Here is a 19,286-nt window from a genome sequence, read left to right as displayed (position 1 = left end):
AGCTTACAGGTGTGTAACATGGCCCTATAGACAGGTGCCCATGTGCTGCCCTATGGCACCTCTGTAAACCTGTACATCAGTGGCACACAGCTTACAGGTGTGTAATATGGCCCTATAGACAGGTGCCCATGTGCTGCCCTATGGCACCTCTGTAAACCTGTACATCAGTGGCACACAGCTTACAGATGTGTAATATGGCCCTATAGACAGGTGCTTATGTGCTGCCCTATGGCACCTCTGTGAACCTGTACATCAGTGGCACACAGCTTACAGGTGTGTAACATGGCCCTATAGACAGGTGCCCATGTGCTGCCCTATGGCACCTCTGTAAACCTGTACATCAGTGGCACACAGCTTACAGGTGTGTAATATGGCCCTATAGACAGGTGCCCATGTGCTGCCCTATGGCACCTCTGTAAACCTGTACATCAGTGGCACACAGCTTACAGATGTGTAATATGGCCCTATAGACAGGTGCCCATGTGCTGCCCTATGGCACCTCTGTAAACCTGTACATCAGTGGCACACAGCTTACAGGTGTGTAATATGGCCCTATAGACAGGTGCCCATGTGCTGCCCTATGGCACCTCTGTAAACCTGTACATCAGTGGCACACAGCTTACAGGTGTGTAACATGGCCCGATAGACAGGTGCCCATGTTCTGCCCAGATCTGTAAACCTGTACATCAGTGGCACACAGCTTACAGGTGTGTAATATGGCCCTATAGACAGGTGCCCATGTGCTGCCCTATGGCACCTCTGTGAACCTGTACATCAGTGGCACACAGCTTACAGGTGTGTAACATGGCCCGATAGACAGGTGCCCATGTGCTGCCCAGATCTGTAAACCTTACATTTGCTACTAGACGCTTCTATCAATCGCAGGGACATTGCACGGCCTGACAGAGGTCACCCCTGCAACACTCCGCACCGGACAGGCTCGGACACATCTGGTAGCCCCTTGTTACAGCCATACAAACCGTGACAGACACTTTTTTTTTCACACCACTCTGGGATTTAGATTTCGAAATTCCCACCTCCCAAATTTCTCATTAAATGGCCATTTTTTTCCCAGCCCCTGACAGTGATGGGGTATAATGAGGACACTGTGTATTGGGTGAAGAACTGCACCTTACCCATGAATAATGCAACAAAAATGAAGCTGCCTTCTCCTAAAATAACAGCAGTAGTGGATGAGAAGTTGCTGAAGCAAAAATAAACCTCTCCATTTTTTTTTGTAGGTCCCCCCCCTCCTCTCCCTCATACATTGCAGCAGATGAGGCAGAGTGAGATCTGACAGGTCAGCATGGCCACCTCAGTGGGCAGCACTCACTGCCTGGCTGCAGATTTGCATTACCATATCTTCATCTCTTGGGACAAAGACACATAAGTGATATGTGAGAGGCCTCCCCTCCGCCATTGGCCGGAGCCGCCAAGTGGGGCATGTGCTAGGCTGTGGCTGCGAGCTGCTACTTTCTAGCCTCGGAGTCTGGAGCTGCAGATCAGAGGCTGAAGGGAGGAGGAGGAGGAGGAGGAGGAGGAGGAGGGGGAGGGGAAGGGAGACAACACAAGGAGGGAGGGGGACAAGAGAGAGCTGTGAGGAGGAGGGAGTTCTGCCAGGGACATAGGAGGAGCTTTGACGTGAGCTACAGGGCAAGGAGCTTGCAAGAGCCTTCACTTCACGTCATATTGTTTCATGGCAAGTGCTGGGAGCACAGGCAGCCTCCAAGCCAGTGGCTTCTCCTCCTCACCTCCTCCATTGTATTATGCACAAGGCTTCATAATTGTGCAGCACCAGGGACCCATGGATCTGGTGCTGGATTAGGGGACTTTGGCCATCCTGATGCTTTAGACCTCAGGTGCAACTGCATGTGGTAAGTTCCAGTCATTTCATCCCTGCTCTGGATTTTTTATTTTATTTTTTTTTTCATCTAGGAGCAAACTCTTATGTGTGCCCCCTGGCACAGGCTGGGCAGCAGCAGATCTGTAAAGTTCCAGCACTTGTGTTAATGCATACGTTTTTGGGTTTGAGTTGTTGCAGGAGCGTGTACATGATTTGTGACAGGTCTTCTGTAAGTCTGGTTGTGCTGCCCTCTCCTCTGGGTGTAGTTGTACTTGTGTGCAGGTTGGTAGTAGGAGATGTATCATTGTTTGTTATTTATGGGCAAAATGGGAAACGGTGTGATACAAATGTTTACTTTCCATGGAATGGACATAGGTTCTTCATCATTTCTATGTATCCATCTATCCAGGAGTGCAGCCGGTAGATGGCTACCAGGGCAGGTGCCCCGAGTGCTTAAAGCCAGGGTGAGCCAACTTTGCTTTGGGTAACAAACTAAACCTTTGCCCCCCACACCTACAATTTTCTGTCCGTCTATATATCTATCCCTCCCTCCATCCATGAGTTGGGAGATGGCTGCTGGGGCATCAGAGTGCTAAGAGCCACCAGGAGATAGCAAGCCACTTCGCCTTGGCTCGGGTAGTAAAGTGACCCTTTGCCCCTGGTGAATGGAAGTCTATCTATCGATTGATCGATCTATCCAGTATAGTATTTGTGAGGGGGCCACAGTACTAAGCCAGGGGTGGCCAACAGGCCACTTTGCATTGGGTAGTAAAATCAACCTTTTCCCCCACCACACTACCTGCATGTTATCTATCTATCTATCTATCTATCTATCTTTGTAGCTATGTATCTATCATCGTATTTTCCACTGAATGACCCGGAGCAGCCATCCACCGTCCAGATGACCTGCTCTTCTGGGAGCCACATTCCTTAGGGAGACAATTCTCATTGAACGTAGCGAGAGGATTTTTGCAGTTGTCGTTGACAGACAAGACGTAGGAAAATGTCAGATGACACCGTCGGTGGTAGCTGTGTGACCGTGTCAGCTACTTTAGGCGCTTCCCTAGAGTTAGAGGACAGGGGTTGGCTCTAGGTTCAGCTACTACAGTCGGTTGTAAGAAAGTTGCGTCTGCTTGGAAACTTAGTTTCTCTTTCTGATCTTCCTATTAAACCCCCTTGTTTAGTTTCATAGGTAATGACCGACTTCAGTGTTGTAATTAATTGAATTTTTTAACTTGGCTTTTGTATCGCAGGCATTAAGAGTTAATGCGGTGTCATCTGTGCACTTTGCCGCTGTAGGTGGACACAAGGGTTAATAAAGCCGAACGCAATCTCCGGCGAAATTTATTGTGTATTTTCATAGTCCTGAATTTTTCGTCTTTTTCCGCTTTACAGATGAGGAAATACCCGTCCTGTGGATTTGCACATAGCAGGAAAGGCCATCCTGGTGGTGTGTTTTTCATGTTCGGAGGCGCAGGCGGACGAGCGCTAGGGATCTGCAGCTGTAGACAGATGGCCAGAAATCCACAATGTGTTCCTGGACCTTTTGTCTCCAGTTAGGATTCTCTAGACAATCACAAGCGTGTAGGCTTCGCCAGTATGGCCCCGTCTTACTGCGTTTCTTCTGAGTATCTTCAGCATTTCCTAACTGTAGGGTCAGGCTTGGTAGATATTTGTCAGAAGACTTTGCCATCGCCCCAGTGACTACATGTTAGAAGACCATAAAACAGGTGGGAATGTTGTTACAGAGCCTGGATGTGACTTTTTCCATAGTATGTTCTATATTGATACAATAATGTCACACTTTACTTTTATTTTTCCTGTTTTTGTTTTATTTACTTATTTTAATTTAGATGTTTTTCTTCTTCCTCAAACTTTGTAATGTAATTGCAGCACAATGGAATTAGTTATCTCCTTTTTTATTTATTTTTTTGCTATAGTGATGCAAAATAATAGTGCCCTGCTCTGTCCGACAGATATATACCATACCTTATAATTTGGTCACAAAGCACCATTATCATCATCACGCACCCACCGTTATACGCAGTCAATATTTGGATACTGGGGAATGGATCATTAAATATTCAACCAGAGTGGACAAGGGATTGTAATTGCTGTCACATCACAATGTATTTTATGAAGTTTTACATAGGACTGCAAGCAAATCTATTACTTTACTTTAGTGCAGACCGTATCCTTGATACTCAGCCCCCAAAAGTTATACTACAAGTTTTGCTGTGCTACTACTGTACATATCACATTGGGGTCCAATTTTTAACAAACTGTATTATATAGTCCAGAAACTAAAAAAAGAGATAAGAATGTAGTGTGTGGACTTAGCAAATTTTAGGAGATTTTAGGGCTTTCTATTCATTAGACAGTGCCATGTGCACAGTAAGAGGTCAGAAGCCCGCAGACTTTTAGGGAGCAGGTGGCTGACTATTCTCCCCTAGCAGCAATGCTTCTACAGATCCCTACTTCCACATTATGGCATATAATGGCACATCACACAGTTTTTTGTTTTCTACTATATTCATACCTAATTTTTAAGAAAAAAAACAGATATATATATATATTAGTATGTGCACCAAGTTAGTGTAGCATTAATGTACCATATCAGTATATATCAGGCTGTGGGTGCTATCAGCGTTGCAGCTTTAGGTGGTGCACAGGACACAATTTCACCCAGGCATTGGTACATGGAGGTCCCTCTGACTTATAACTCAATGGCAGTGTTATACATGGCACATTGTAGACCGGGTTATAGATGTTAGGGCTCCGAAGATTTAGGTCTCCCTAGTAGAGATCCATCACAGGAGACTTTGCGTTAGGCCTTCATGGTAGAACTCGAGTTGAGTCTGTGTTGCTAACATGTACAGCTGAAGTCTTTTTCTCATTGTGCCCGTCACTCCTGGCACCTTAAAATCCTCACAGCATGCAGTGTGCGTGGTGTGAGGATTCACAAGTCTGTAGTCACATAGTGTCTGCAGACTTGTAACTTAAGACCAGACAACCCCTGTAAATAAGCCAAACACCTTCAATACTTGTCAGGTTATTACTCTTTTAGCCAACAGCTATTACTCCCGACCTCCCCATACACATGCATACTCTACACGACCATATGTGCATGTGTTCTCAGTGGAAAGAGGGAAGTAACTTAGATTTTAACCACTCGATCCTTTTGTTCTCTGCGTCATAAGATGTTACCAGAGGAGTCTTGACCACGGCTCTCGAGCTATCTGTTTTGTATGGGGGGCTTTATACTGATGGGTATAGTCAGTTACCTACTAATTATGGCTTCCAGTTTTGGCTCACTGGAGAGTCCTTCGTTGGTTTGAGGAGCGGTGACTAAGTATTCTGGTTTATCTCCCGTGAGTGGAACTGTCTGACAACAAGACATCACAAAATAATTTTTAGCCTTACATTTATGACTTGGGAATGACTTAGGCTAAGTTCACACGCAGCGGAACTCCCGCGGAAAAACGCGATTTGCAGGCGTAATTAGCTTGCAGAATACTAGCGTTTTCCAAGCGATCTGTAGCATCGCTTGGAGAACTGATTGACAGGTTGGTCACACTCGTCAAACATAGTGTTTGACTAGTGTGACCAACTTTCTACTATTGAGGCTGCCTATGCAGCATCAGTAGTAAAAAGATCTAATGTTAAGAATGCTAAAAAAAATAAAAAATCGTGTTATATTCACCTTCCAACGTCCCGCGCAGCGTCCCCAGGCCTCCGCGATGCTCCGGCAGGTCCCGTTCCCAGTGATGCATTGCGGCAATGACCTTTGATGACGTCGCGGTCTCGCAAGACTGCTACAGTATCACGAGACGCGACGTCAGCAAAGGTTGTCGCAATGCATTACTGGGAACGGGACCTGCCGCATGTATCGCTGAAGCCTGGGGACGCTGCACGGGACATCGGAAGGTGGATATAACCTGATTTTTTTTTTTTTTTTTTTTTTATTTTACAGGTATATGGTACCCAGAGCCAAGAGGACAGTCTCCTCTCCTCCGGACCGTCTTTTCTCCTCCGGACCGTGGGTACCATCAGCAAATATTCTGCTTACTTTTCGCACGGTGGGCACAGCCACATGCGGAAAGTAAGCAGAACAATGCATTCCTATGTGGGCGGAATTGCCGCGATTCCGCAAATAATGAGCATGCTGCGGATATTTCCGCTATGCAATTTCGCCGCTAGAAAATCCGCAGCATTAGCACAGTATTGCGGAATCCTATAGGATTGCATGGGATGCTGTTTATTTTTGCGTTTTCGCCCCAAAATCACGCGTTTAAAACCTCCGCGAAAAAAACACAACGTGTGAACGCAGCCTTACTCATTTCCAGGTAACCTGTAGAGGAGCGGATAGCTCACCCTGCACAGAGGGGTATTCTCCCATTTCCAACAGTTATGGCACATGTGCAAGATATGATATAAATGTGTGACAGACGCGGGTCCAGTCTTGTGCACAGGGATGGGAGGTGGCGGCGCATGCAGATCTCTATCCTTCCACTTCTATGGGAAGATTGCTAGTAGGCGCTCAGTATGCCATGAAAGCCTGTATGGATACCAAGCCTTTTCTGTTTCCAGACTGTGCACATTAATCTTTGACTTTCTGCTCCATAAATTGAGAATTGTTGTTTTCATATAAAATAATCAGTATAAAAATGTTATACGTCTTAAAGGGGTTGGTCCCATTCAATTAAGTTTCTCCACTTATAAAGAAACAAACCGTGCTGTACTCGCCTTACCCAGGTCCGCCAGCAAGTCTCCGACGCTGCTCCTGGTGTCTTGTATTGACTGCAACGCTGACGTCACGTTGACAGCTCGGTGGCCAAGCAGTGAATTAAGCGGCTTTGCCAGCGTAGATAGGACGTCCCTTTCTGATCCGCTAAGATCACTGATTGGCTGTCAACAAGGCGTCAGACCGTCAGTGCATCAGCCAATGCCATGTACTGGGGGTAGCAGTGGAGACTCACCGCTGGACCTGGGGACGGTAAGTACAGCACTGTATGCTGATTTATAACAAACTGTGCTAAGATGGAAAACAAAGTGAAAGGGAAGAATGCCTTTAAAGAACAACATGTTACTTTCTCTCTTCCTTTGTCAGCTTGTAATGGTGTATTTACAGGGGTCATATACACAGCAAATTTTCAGTCCAGATTCTCTGTATGGAAAATTCACTACTTATTAGGGTATGTGCACACGATCAGGAATGGCTCAGCCTTTGCTCAGGATTTAACGCAGGTGAAAATCTGCACCAAATCCGCATCTGAGTTCACTGGCAGGTCACCTTCGTTTTTGATGCGGTTTTTATGTGCGATTTTGATATGTTTTTTTTCCACATGCGTTTTTTCATTGCTTGCGTTTTTTTGTCACTTGAAATGAAACTAATTGAAAGTTGGCTTCTGGGATGGAAAAAAAAGTGATTTCCTGTTTGCAGATTTATTGCGGTATGTTTCCACAGTCAGTAAATACTGCGTGTTGGACGCTGCATATGGGTATGTGCACACGTTGCGGATTCGTCCGTGGACTTTTCCGCGTGGAATCTGTAGAATCCGCAGGTCAAAATGCCTGGGTTTTACCTGCGGATTTCGTGTGAATTTTGCCTGCGTTTTTACACCTGCGGATTCCTATAATGGAATAGGTGTAAAAACGCTGCAGAATCTGCACAAAAAATTTACATGCTACGGAAAATAGACCGCTGCGTTTCCGCGTGGAATTTTCCACAGCACGTGCACAGCGGTTTTTGTTTTCCATAGGATAACATGGTACTGTACATCCGCTGGAAAAATGCTGCAGATCCACAGAGCCAAATCTGCTGCGGATCCGCAGACGAATCCAAAACATGTGCACAGACCCTACATCCACAATGTCCAACCTGCAGCGTCCAGCTGTTACAGCATAGTGGATGGGATTTCAAGAACTCACATGCCCACTATTCGTGCACCGATGTTGACGGATCACCCGCATAGACGGACATGTGGCGCATCTTTCCCGACCGCAGCTTGTCAACTTATGTAGCTGCGTAAATTACCCATTCACTATCATTAGATGTGGTAAAACCACATTATCTTCCTAGTCAAATGCGCATTAAGTGCGGGAACGCAGCTTACTACGTATGTGTACTAATTTAAATAATGGTGAATCTTGTGACACAGCCGGACGAACACGACACAGGAAGTGGAGGAAAGCAAAGAGACAGGTCCCCCTCCTTTTTAAGAAATAAATGATAATTAAAAAAAAAAAATAGTGTGGCGTCCCCCTATTTGTTAACCAGCCAGGGTAAAGCAGACTACTGGGACTGGTAGTTCAGGGTGGTAAGGATCCAATATCCATGAACCGTACCAGGCCGCAGCAGTCTGCTTACCTTGGATGGTTAGCAAAAATAGTGGGGTCCCCCTATATTTGTTAATCAGCCAAGGAAAAAGCAGACAGCTGTGGCCTGGTACTATCAGGCTGGCGAGGCCCATGGATTTTGGCCCTCACGAGCCTAAAAATAGCAGCCCACAGCTGCCCAACAATTGGCGCATCCAAAGATGCACCAATTGTGGCACTTTACCCGACTCTTCCCACTTGCCCTGTAGCAGTGGCAAGTGGGGTAATATTTTGTGGAGTTGATGTCACTTTTTTATTGTCTGGTGACATCAAGCCCACGGCTTAATAATGGAGAAGCATCTATAAGACACCTAATCATTAATAATTCTATAGTTACATGGTAAATAAACACGCAGTCAGAATCAAGTCCTTTAATTGAAATGACACCGACTCCTTTAATAGATCTTAATTAAACCATACTTACTGCATCGCCTATTCCACCGATGCCCTTGTCTCCTGGAAGAGAAATAAAATATAAAAGCCGCAGTATACCATAACTGTTCGCTGAGAAGATATACATCCTGTCCCACAAAGAATCCAGCACTGCTACATCTGGATGCCTTTGGCTGAATGGTGGCATTTTGCCACCGCTCAGCCTGACATCCAGACACTACAGAGCTTGAAGATCAGCGGTCAGCTCACCTCACTGCGAGAACTGCAGTGTACAAAATTATTTAAATTAGTGCACATGCGTAGTAAGCTGCTTTCCCGCACTTAATATGCAGGTAACATAGTAACATAGTTATTAAGGTTGAAGGAAGACTTTAAGTCCATCTAGTTCAACCCATATCCTATCCTAACTTGCCCTAACATGTTGATCCAGAGGAAGGAAAAAAAAAACCCGTGTGGCAAACAGTAAGCTTCACATTGGGGAAAAGAATTCCTTCCCGACTCCACATACGGCAATCAGACTAGCTCCCTGGATGAACGCAATATTAAGGAAACTAGTGTATATACCCTGTAATATTATACTTTTCAAGAAAGGCATCCAGTCCCTTCATAAATTTTATTAGGGAATCACTCATTACAACATCATATGGCAGAGAGTTCCATAGTCTCACTGCTCTTACAGTAAAGAATCCGTGTCTGTGAGTATGCTTAAACCTTCTTTCCTCCAGACATAGAGGATGCTCCCTTGTCCCCGTCACAGGTCTAAGGTCCGTCACACATAGCGACACACCAGCGATCCCGACAATGATATGACCTTGTCAGGATCGCTGGTGTGTCGCTACATGATCGCTGGTGAGCTGTCAAACAGACAAATATCACCAGCGATGAGGACCAGCAACGACAAGCGAGGGCGTCGCTTAGTTACCCGCAGTGTATCTTAGATACCAGCGCGCTGGTGCAGTGAGCTGGTAACCAAGGTAAACAGCGGGTTTCTAAGCGGCGCTTAGAAACCCGCTGTTTACCTTGGTTACCAGCTTGGTTAAACAGCTTGGTAGCCAAGCTGTTTACCTTGGCTACCAGCTCGCTGATCGCTGGTCTCCCGCCTGCCACACGCAGCGATGCGTGCTGGCCAGCGGGAGACCAACGATCAAAAAAATGTCCAGGGCTTTCCAGAACAATCAGCGACATCCGGCGGGGGGGGGTCGCTGGTACCTGTCACACACAGCGATATCGCTGGTGAGATCGCTGTTGCGTCACAAAACTTGTGACTCAGTAGTGATCTCGCTAGCGATCTCGCTGTGTGTGACGGGGGCTTTAGAGTAAAAAGATCATTAGAAAGGTATTTGTACTGTCCCCGCATATATTTATACATTGTAATAAGATCACCCCTAAGCCTTCGATTTTTTCCAAGCTAAATAACCCCAAGTGTGATAACCTGTCTTGGTATTGCAGACCCCCAGTTCTCTAATAACCTTGGCGCTCTTCTCTGCACCCGACTAGGAACTAGGTGACTAGGAAGATAATGCAGTTTTACCGGATCTAATGATAGTGAAAGGGTAATTTATGCTGCGGAGACAGTGTTTCTGCTACATAAATTGACATGCTGCGGTCTGGAAAGACGCAGTGCATGTGCGTCTCAGCAGGGAAGCCGGAGGCGTCTCAGGACGCATAGTGGAGATGGGATTTCATGAAATCCCATCCACTATGCTGTAACATCTGGTCGCTGTAGGTTTGACGCTGGGGATGTACGAAGCGTTTACTGACTGTGGGAACATACCCTTACAGTAGCGGAATCTCCGAAATCTCATCCACATCCTGCAGAAAATATTTAACTGAGTGGTGCTGCGGATTCGACTTCTGCCGCCTGTCAATTTATAGTGTAGATTTTTACGGCTGATTTTATTCTTCGCAATTGTCTCTGTATATTGTAAAAAAATTTTGCAATGGAAATGTTCTCATTGGAAGAACCCTAAAGGCATGTTCACACTTTACATATGTGCTGTGAATTGGGGTGAAGACAATCTGCAGCGTATTGCAGTAGCGGGCTAATAGATGAGATGTCCACAATTCTCGTGTACGCATTGCTGAGAATTTTTACGTGGAAAATGACATGTGCTGCAAATTTTTATATCGGCAGTGTCAGGGTTTTTGTTATTATTATTTTTTTTTTTGTGCAAAAATCATCAAATCCACGACAATCTGCAGATTCTCCGCTGTGTGTAAACATGTACATATACGGTAATTAAATTGTCTTTTTTATTTCTAAGAAAGTTGGTTTACTAAAAAGCTTAAAAAGTAACCCGCACCTCGGGAAAAAAATACTTTGTCAGTGATGTGTTTCATAGCGCACATCTGGCTGCACAAAAATGTCTATAAATCATTTTTTTTTTTTTTAAAAAGTGCCACAAATGCCAAAAATATGTGGAAATGATCCTGAATGGGTTTTCTGAGTGATCTTATGAAGATGGGTGATAGTTTATCAGTGCAGATCCCTGTTCCTCGAACATGGTTTGCCATCTAGAATGCTGGATGGTAAAAATTTAAGGGATTTTTTTTTTTTCTCTTTATAAATATAATTTTGAGAGCTTTTCCATGCATGAAGAAATCTTCCGCTCTTTTAGGTCGTCCAGCTGTCAGTCCATATTTAAAAAGGGCTGGATGTTTTATATCCGCCTCATTCTCTCCGTGAACTACGCTGCTCATGAATATTTAGGAAATGCCATATTTGTGGCCTGTGAAAAAGTTGGAAAGTACTTCAAAAACAGCTGGCTTGGCAAAGAAAAGCCTTCATCATTAGAATAAAGGCCTGGCGACGTAGCAGTGAACATATGTAACAGTTATGCACTCTCCATAGAAAGAGACCATGCAGAATTCTACAGCACTTCTATTCTAGATCCGCTCTGTAGTGGGACATCATCCCAAACTTTTGCGACATGCACATCCCACACGTGCAAGGTATGTTCTCAGAGTCTTTCGACATGGATTTCAAAGTACATCCACTTTAAAAAAAAAAAAGCTCCATGTGAAGATACCCTTAGGCCATGTGCACACATTGAGTGTTTGGTGAGTTTTTTTTTTTTTTATCTCGGTATTTGTAAGCCAAAACCAGGAGTGGAATGGTCAGAGGAAAAGCATAATAGAAACATTTCCGCCACTTCTGTATTCTTCACCCACACTTGGCTTTGGCTGACAAATACTAGGGTAAAAAATCACCAAATACTGAATGTGTGCATGTGGCCTTAGGGTAAGTTCACACTATGACTTTTTTCCGATTGACAAAAATGACTTTTTTTCAATAAAAGGCGTTTCAGGAATCGCTCCTTTTTAGTGGAGTTTTACAAGCCTGAAGTGTTGTGGTTTTTTTTTTTTTTTTCTTAGCATTTTTTTTTTATTTTCCAAGCACTTTTCAATGTTTGTTACCCTTTTACTTGAACATTTTTTCATAACTTTTTGGGTGTCTTTTTACCGTACTTCCATTTTTCAGACATTTTTTAAAATTGACAAAATGTTCATAAAGACAGCCTGGCATGTTTGTTTATTTCTTTATTTTTAACCTTCCCATTGACGTCTATTGTAAACTATTGAGCGTCTTCATAGCCGAAAAACGCCAGAAGAAAGTATATATTTTAAATGCATGACAAATTTAAAATCCTGAACACATGAACAGCGAGTCATTTACCCATATAAATGAATAGGACCGTTCTTTGATCATTTTTAAGCACTTTTTACGCAATTGTTTTTTGACCTCTCTTAAAAAAAAAAAAAATGGAAAAAGATGCAGTGTGAACATACACTTTCTGTGACTTTTTGGCCCCCATCTACTGTACATTCAGGGCATATTTGTGGCTGTTCTGAATATTTGCATCATCCTTTTGTGTTGCTCTGTAATAAATGGTAGTAAATGACACTGGATCTGACCTGATAAGCCTCCACTATGCTGCACTTTGGGCTAAGTGGAAGAGCTGCTGATTTTCATATCATCACTGGCATAATTCTTGGCAGAATACTGTTTCGTCTGTCCGAGGTTGCCAGGATTCCTTTTCTCAGATGCAATGATGTCACTGGCTTTTTCAGGCATCTTCCATCACATTCTTTCATCAGACTAGCCAGATGCTGTAATGGCATGCTTGTATTTGTAGTTCCACCACAGCTGCAGACTCGTAACATGTGAGGGTATGTGCAGGGAAAACGTGTTTCATTGTGGATGAAGTGCAGGTTAATTTTCAATCCTAAGAGATGGTCAAAATCCGCTTCCCCCATACGCACAGTGTGCACTTGCCCTAAGGACTTCATGTTATTTTTGCATTAGAGTAAAAAGTTGACACTTTACATCCGTGTACCAAATCCAATATCCCTGTATTTTTGGCCCATGTGTATATTTTTACCAACATTTGTGTTTCTCACATCCCAAAAAAAAAAAACTGCAGTGTGGACAGCCCCATAGATTATGTGCAGTAAATGTTCTATCTGTGCAAAACATGGATGAAACATGTATATGAAAAACAGGTGTCTAAATGAGGCCTAAGACTTAGGGCAGGTCAGGCGACTCTGTATTCTCCCGTCGCAGAGAATCAGGTCGATGATGCTAATCACACGCTGATCAAAATTTGATCATAGTGTCAACTGATTCTCTCGGATGAGGAGGAGGAGTGTAAGTCCATGGAAATTGGACTGAACTCAGATGCCATCCAAATGCAGTGGATGGTTTCCACAGACTCATTGACTTGCATGTCCAAATACTGCATCAAAGTCTGGCATACTGAATTTTTTTTTTTCCTCGGGCTGGCTCAGTACGAAGAAAAAATTGGACTTGTGCACGGCCCCATAGACTAACATTAGTTTGAGTGGAATCCGATGTTTTGACGAATCACACTCATACCGAAAAAAAGCTCGTCTGCACTTGCCCTTATGTGAATTTTCCTGGAACATTTGATAAAATCAGGGTCAGTCCCCGGTCTATTTGACCCCTCTGATAAAAGTCTGCAGTTTTTCTTGCAGTTTTTGCTGCATCTTTCGCCCTGTGCATGCACATGCTGCACGTTTCAGATCAATTTCCACTGCAAATTTTCTCCGCAGCACATGGAAGGGATTTCATAAAATCGCATCCCCAGCGCTGGAACTATAGCACACAGTGAATTTTTAGCAAACACCAATAGTAAACATGTTCTCTACTACACGCTGCGGGGATGGGGCAATTTTTTTTAAAAAATTGTGGCAATCTATACGTTTTTGGTGTGAAAAAAAACTGCCCAAACTGCCCTGGGCTCAGGAATCTGACTAGGTTTTCAAATGTAAAATTGCAGTTGGTGGTTTAAAAAAAAAAAAAAAAAAAATCTTCAATTTTTCAATGCAAATTTTTACCTGTTTTACAGTACGAGTAAAGTTTGAGATTTCAGAAATCCCATGCACATGGCTTGTGTTTTTTTTTTTTTTTTTTTATTCCCAGTATTTTGTACAAAATCTTGGGTTTCGCAGAATGGAGCATATCAATTCTTTCAGCGTATTTCACCCATTTGAAAGCAATGGGTGGTGCAAAAAAACCACTGAAAAAACACAGGTATCGGTTTTTGCAGCATTTTTGATTCCAAAACCTAAAAACCTAATATCTCCAGTTAGAAATGTAGTTTAGTTCTGATTTTCTATGTCGCTTACCCCATGTGCATGGTTATAACCTCTCACATATAGTTAGTTAGCTTGTTGTTAGTGGATAATAAGGCTGAGTGCAGACGGAGTTTTGAGCCCTGCGGATTTTTCCGTGCAGAATGGAAGAAAACCGCAGGTCAAATGACCTGCATTTTTCCTGCGGATTTCTTCCATTTTTCACGCGGTTTTCATGCGGATTTTGTGCGGTTTTCCATTGCGGTCTTCCCCCTGCGGATTTGGTAACAGGGGAGATAGAAAACCGCACAAAAGAAGCAACATGCTGCGGATTTTGTACCTCAGGAAAACCGCGCGGAAAAATCCGCAGCGTCTGCTCAGCGTTTTTTTTTTTTTTTTCATTCATTTTAAAGGTACTGTACATCACAATGCGGATATGCAACGTTTCTGCGCGGTAAAATCCGCTGCGGAAACGCTGCAAATCTGCATCGTGTGCACATGGCCTAAAGCTACTGCAATGCCCTGCACATGGGGTAAGCAGCATAGCGAATCAGAAGAACTATACTACATTTGTAAGTGGAAGTATTTTCTAATATTAATATTATTACACTTAACACATATTGGGAGATGGGAATACCCTTTAAAAAATAGATGGCGGGTGGAACACAGATGGATGACAGTCATATTCGTTTTTGTTTTTTTTGTTTTTACAGACCCATTGATTTTAATGGTTAAGTTTGATATGTGGATCAAAAATGGCGAACTTTTTTTTTTTTTTTTTTCTTTGAGGACATCCGGCCTACAAAAAAATGGCCCTTTGACCGGTCCCACAGACTATAATAGGTATGTGTTCTATACCTGAAGAACACGGAGGTCTAAGCATTATTTCATGGTCCTTTAGTAAAGGTGTGACCTATGCCAAGGTCAAAAAAATGCGTGCATTTCCCAGCTTGATTGCTGCCGGCACAATATAATTTTGCAGATTATTAGCATTACAGATCTGATATTTCTCACGAATATATTTTTAATTAATTTGTCATTATTGTGTTTTGCATGTGCGCTTTAATGTAATTTTAATATGCAAGCGTTTAGCATGGGAAGGTTTTTGTTGTAGGTCTGGTCTGCGTGTCGTTGGTGGAGCGGTGGCCATGCGTGGGAACATTGAATGGCGGATTCTGAATAATGGCTGCAGTGATTCTTTGCAGCTCTGTTTTCTGTGTGCTGGACACAAGAGGAGATGGCTCCAGTTGCAACAGCACTTGGCAATACAGAGAGTGTAGTAGAGAAAGCTGGCTCATTACCGAGTCCAAAGATCGCACGCCGCACTCTTACAAGCCAGAAGAAAAGGGCCAAGGTCCATTTAAATGTAGACTGGCTGCCGGCATTATGTGCAGGATCCCCAGCGCTGTGTTCTTCCCCTGGGCTGTCAGTAACACATTGCTTGCCAGAAGATCTAGAATTTCCTTCCACTGGATGTCTGCGGGTGTGAGCGGCAGAAAGATCACTCACTTTGTTGCTTTCGATTTGATTATTAAAGACAGGAAATAAATTAAACGCTTGCAGACCAGGATAGACTGGTGCAATGTACTGGGGCAACTGGTTACCATTGTACACCACAATATATTCTTTATTATAGAGCGATGTCTGCTGTTTTGCTGTTAGAGAAAATCTTAAAGTACAAAATGGCTATTACAGCAGCTGGGGTCACACCGGTGGGCCGCTGACTCCTGCGGCCGGACCCTATTGGCACTGGGTGCGGGGCGCAGCTGTCGCGGATTCTCTACGACAGCTGCATCGTCGGGACGTAAACTGCGTCCGGTATGCGTGTGTGTGACTGGCCCCTAAGAGGAGTCGGGAGGAGCGTCCTCGTCAGCACACGCTTTTTGGAGAAGCGGCTGGACATTTTCATCAACGCCCTGGATGTTAAGTAACGGGAACTAAAAAAAAGTCGCGACAGCTCCGATCATGTTTTGAAGAGCACGGTTTTTAAAAAAAAAAATAATTTGAGAGAATTTAATTGAAAGGGGTTCCCTGTATTAGATGTTTGACCACGGGGGCCATCATCAGCCCCGAGGAGGAGGAGGAGGTGTGCTGCACCCTCACATGGTGGACAGCTGGCCATATATGTATAGTTTAATGTTATTCGCATGGAGTCTGTCAGTAAGCAGGGCTGAAAATCTTCTATAGCTGTAGAAAATCTGCTTAACCATTTTCCTGTACGCTTTAATCGCAGTGGAACTGTAAAGGGAGTCTTTTAGCACAAAAGGACTGTTCAAACCAAGCACAGGCGCCTGGTGTACCCTTGGCATCAGGGGAAAAGGGCGCACAGAAAGATGCAAAACAAGCAGATGGGAAGGTGTACTGGACTTATCGGCGGCGCCAAGGGTACACCGAGCTCTTGTGCTTGGTTTGAACAGTCATTTTCCTTCCTTAAGCAAATTACATTTTATTGTGGCACATCGCATTTCCACAAGTGCTCCAAGGCAGATCCTAGGACTGACGTGGTCTCCGGCCTCCATTAAGGGTCTGGGCTGTAGCATCCAACCAAGAGACTGCCGTCCCTGTGTCACTCACTTTAGGCACATGCTGAAATAAAGCCTCATTTCTTTAGTCATGCGGTTATGCTACCATGTCAGCCATGTTTTTTCTATTTCTTTGATTACTATGGTTACTTTCTTTAGGGTGTTCATGGCTGCATGTTTTACATGAAAAAGTCGGGCTCCCTGGTGGGAAAGAAAGTTTGGCAGGAGTGAGATGTGGTGTATGGAAGCAGTAATGGCTCAATCAGACATCGTGTTTTTCACAGATAGAACCTATAGTAGTCTATGGGGCTGTTCACATGTCTGGGTATTCGTGCAGACCAAGTGGTCAGCGCCAAAGGACAGAGACGTCTCATTTAGATCCAAGTCTCAGATTAAACTCGCCAATGCAAGTCTATGGGTCCGGGGGAAAAAAAACGATGTCGTGTGTGCTGTCCGATATTCACATTCTATTTAATGGGAGAAGCTTCAGAAACTTCCAACATTTTCTTTTTTTACGTATGAGAAAAACTTATCTTACTGTCAGGTCTCATGGACATGACCATATTTTCAGTCCAAGTGCAATCCGACAAAACATTGGATCGCACTCGGACCAATGTTAGTCTATGGGGACATGCACATGTCCGATACTTTTTTTTTTTTTTTTTTTTTCCCCTCGGGTCGAGATGGTTCTAGGATAAATGCGCAGCATGTCCAAGTTGGATCCAATTATATCAAGTCAGTGAGTTTGTGAAAAACATCGAACTGCACTCGGATGACATCTGAGTTCAATCCGATTTTTACAGACTGATATAATGGAGACTAGGAAGACATTTTTTTTCTATCTTTTTCCTCATCTGAAAGTATCAGATCACACTATGATCAGTGTGATTTGCGTAATCGGCCCTATCCGACAAAATCCGATGGTGTGGCAACGTTTTTGCATTTTTTTTTTTTTTTTTTTTTACGCAAATTAAAAGTTGCGTTTTACAGTAGTACCAGCAAAAGCTATGAAATTTCAGATACAGTATATCAAGAATTGGCCGGAGCTGAGCCTCCCCTACCCCCCCCCCAAGGAGGCCTAGGCGGAGGCCAGCATGATGGGGGGGGGGGGGGGGGGGGGGGGTCGGCTATCAGGGGGAGTACCATGGAGTTGGGGGGAGTATATAGAGGAGGGGTGTGGGTGTCCCCTTCCTCTTTGGATCCGGTCCCCAGGAAGAAGTCCCTCCCGCCCTCCCTTTGTGTTCTTGGTGTGTTGTTGGTTATTTTATTTTGGGTCATGGCGGTTTCGAGAGGGAGGGGGGGGGGGAGAGTCCTTGAAGTCGGTAAAAATTGGGTTTGGAGACTCAGGGTCTCCTTCGTTAAACAGGTATCTTGGGGGTGATCTGGTGAAAGGTGGTGGGGGAGTTTCCGGCCGAAGTGGCGGATCCCCGAGTAGCTTAGTGGACAAGATATATCTGTGTTGGTGCTCCCGAGCCAGTGGGGTATCGGCTGGGAGCAATCATGATGGGTTTTGTCCACAGCAATTTTTGGGGTTATTCACCAAGATCTTGGGGCTTCAAGGACTCCTCAGGTTCATGTTATTGTAAGGCTATGTGCCCACGTAGTGTTTTAAAACGCTCACTAAAAACCAGACTCCTTCCCAGAAATCGCGCAGTTTTTTCCGCGCGATTTCACCGCGATTTTACCGCGATTATGTTCGCGATTTTGCCGCGATTTTCGCGTGCGATATTCAAGCACTTTCCAAGCGATTTGAAGCATCGCTTGGAAAGTGATTGACAGGTTGGTCACACTCATCAAACATAGTGTTTGACAAGTGTGAGCAGGTTTTTACTATTGAGGCCGCCTATGCGGGGTATATTTACCTTCCGACGTCCCGCGCTGCCATCCCGGGCCTCAGTGTTCCCAGTAATGCCTTGCGAGACCTGTGATGACGTAGTCTCGCGTTGCTATAGCGATCTCACGAGACCACGTCATCACAAGGCCTTGCCGCAAGGCATTACTGGGAACGCTTAGGCCGGGAATGCAGCGCGGGACGCCGGAAGGTAAATATACCCCGATTTTTTTTTTTTATTCTTTTTTCACAGGGGTATGGTACCCAGGGCCTGGAGGACAGTCTCCTCTCCTCCACACCGTGGGTACCAACCGCACATGAGACGCTTAACTTTGCGCATGGTGGGCATAGCCACATGCGGGAAGTAAGCGATTCTCATGCATTCCTATGGGTGCGGAATCGCGGCAATTCTTTGCGATTCCGCACAAAAGAATGAGCATGCTGCGATTTTTTTTTTTTTCCGCGATGCGATTCCGCCGCGGAAAAAAGCGCAGCATTAGCACAGCATGTGCGGAATGCCATAGGAATGCATGGGGGGCGTTCTGTACACGATTTTTAAGCGTTTTCGCGCCGAAAATCGCAGCAAAAACGCTTAAAAATCGCTACGTGGGCACACAGCCTTAATGTGATTTATGATTCACTGTTTGTTGTTTTGCTGTTTATAATAAAGGCTGCTGTGGCCATAACATTCCAAAGAAATTCCGAGTCTCCGTGTTCTGTGGTG

At 44.4% G+C, this 19,286-nt stretch overlaps 1 protein-coding gene across 1 annotated transcript in view; it reads left to right on the top strand.

Moving 5' to 3' along the window:
• Nucleotides 1-1,639: 1,639 nt before the first annotated feature.
• The window catches only part of SERTAD2 (SERTA domain containing 2), a 94,572-nt gene continuing 76,925 nt past the window's right edge, over nt 1,640-19,286 (top strand). Inside the window, exon 1 of the mRNA XM_073553773.1 lies at nt 1,640-1,874. The gene's annotated coding sequence lies outside the window, so the exon portion shown is untranslated. The remainder of the gene's footprint in view (nt 1,875-19,286) is intronic.

Source organism: Dendrobates tinctorius, unplaced genomic scaffold (assembly GCF_039654945.1).
Source record: "Dendrobates tinctorius isolate UK_male_01 unplaced genomic scaffold, ASM3965494v1 ptg000203l, whole genome shotgun sequence".
NCBI lineage: Eukaryota > Metazoa > Chordata > Amphibia > Anura > Dendrobatidae > Dendrobates > Dendrobates tinctorius.
This window is presented reverse-complemented; position numbering and strand designations above follow the sequence as displayed.